The sequence below is a fragment of the Amia ocellicauda genome, unplaced genomic scaffold, assembly GCF_036373705.1.
Source record: "Amia ocellicauda isolate fAmiCal2 unplaced genomic scaffold, fAmiCal2.hap1 HAP1_SCAFFOLD_61, whole genome shotgun sequence".
Lineage (NCBI taxonomy): Eukaryota > Metazoa > Chordata > Actinopteri > Amiiformes > Amiidae > Amia > Amia ocellicauda.
In genome coordinates, this window is record NW_027102991.1 from 171,868 (window position 1) to 173,899 (window position 2,032).

The 2,032-nt window shown below is 41.2% G+C and overlaps 1 non-coding gene across 1 annotated transcript; it reads left to right on the plus strand.

Annotated features, from left to right (window-relative positions):
* Nucleotides 1-1,036: 1,036 nt before the first annotated feature.
* LOC136739594 (U5 spliceosomal RNA) lies at nucleotides 1,037-1,151 on the plus strand. Its single transcript, XR_010812918.1, has one exon. It is a non-coding gene; the product is annotated as a U5 spliceosomal RNA (small nuclear RNA).
* Nucleotides 1,152-2,032: the final 881 nt, after the last annotated feature.

Below are 2,032 nucleotides of genomic sequence, written 5' to 3' on the forward strand. Positions count from 1 at the left end.
GACCATAGTCACCAAGAAAACAATTGGTAACACACTACGCCATGAAGGACTGAAATCCTGCAGCGCCCGCAAGGTCCCCCTGCTCAAGAAAGCACATGTACAGGCCCGTCTGAAGTTTGCCAATGAACATCTGAATGATTCAGAGGAGAACTGGGTGAAAGTGGTCTCAGATGAGACCAAAATCAAGCTCTTTGCCATCAACTCAACTCGCCGTGTTTGGAGGAGGAGGAATGACCCCAAGAACACCATTCCCACCATCAAACAAGGAGGTGGAAACATTATGCTTTGGGGCTGTTTTTCTGCTAAGGGGACAGGACAACTGCACCGCATCAAAGGGACGATGGACGGGGCCATGTACCATCAAATCATGGGTGAGAACCTCCTTCCCTAAGCCAGGGCATTGAAAATGGGTCAAATACTTATTTCCCTCATTAACATGCAAATCAATTTATAACTTTTTTGAAATGCATTTTTCTGGATTTTGTGGCTGTTATTCTGTCTCTCACTGTTAAAATACACCTACCATTAAAATTATAGACTGATCATTTCTTTGTCAGTGGGCAAACGCACAAAATCAGCAGGGGATCAAATACTTTTTTCCCCCACTGTACATACATATATATGGAAAAGAAACATTACAAGTATAAATCACAATAAGATGTAATAAAGTACAGATAAACAAAATGTAATAAAATGTGATCTTTTTGAAAATGCAGGGACGTCACTGGAAAAGATGATGTCTGGATGGCAGCATGTGTTGCTCCAAAATGTGTACATCTCTTCTGCAAAAATGGTGCCCTCACAGATGTGCGAGTTACATGACAGACAGACAGACAGACACTCACACCCACACACACACACTTTCACACAGAGACAGGCACACACACACACACATACATACATACATACATACATATGGAAAAGAAACAATACATTTATAAATCACAATAAGATGTAATAAAGTACAGAAAAACTAAATGTAAGAAAATGTGATCTTTAATACACACAAATATGTATGGCTGGTCGGATGCGTCTTGGACTCGGGTTCCTCTTCATTACGTATAACGCTTTTGCCTTTTGCTAAAGCTTTCCGTGGAGGGGATCGTGGGTGAGTTTGTACCATTTTTGGGAGGATCTGCCTTGTTGGGGCGGAGCTGTGATCCAGGTGAACAGCAGATCGGGCATAGGTGGGCATGTGGGCAGAGGAGTAGGAAGGCCGGTCAAGCAAATAAGCTTGCTAAGATACGCAACAGCAGCAAGCAGCCCCCCCATCCAGCCAGCCAGCCAGCCAGTCTGGCTGGCAGTGACTGAGTGGTTGACAGACGGCAAGCAACGGAATGTACGTGCTCTGTGATGTCATAGCAGTCAGCTGAGAGAGGCTCGTGATGTCATCGCTGAGCTGGCTGGCTGGCTGGCTGGCTGGCTGGCTCTGTGTGTGTGTGTGTGTGTGTGTGTCTATGTCTGTCTGTTTTTCTGTTTGTCAGTCTGTCTGTCTGTCTCTCTCTCTCTCTCTCCCTCTCAATTCTATTCATTTGTATTGTCAAAGCAATTGGACATACATACATACATATATATATGTAGCGTAAGGTACACTTTTAAATTTCAATTAAAGAAGTGAATTCATAGTATCACCTTATCACGAATCCTGGAGTCTTGTAGAACTCAATTTCTGTAATCATTGGACGCAGACACCAATTCCAAAGATATAAATTGTCAAATTTATTTAAAAACAAAGACTAAATGTAGCACTACACTAATTATACAAAAGGGAAAAACTAATTAAAATTCAACTCTAGATCAACAAATCAAAGACAAATCACTTCCGTGACCAAATCAAAGACCATGGGATCACATAGGATAACACACAAATCGTTAAACAAAAAAGGTTATAAACACATTGACTACAATACCGGTTAGTAATTCTAGGAATCACTAAGAAACAGTTGAAAGTGCTAAATTGCAGTTTCAGAAGATGAAAAAAAACTGTAACTGATGGGATAATTACTGCAAATATTAAATAAATGTATTGCAG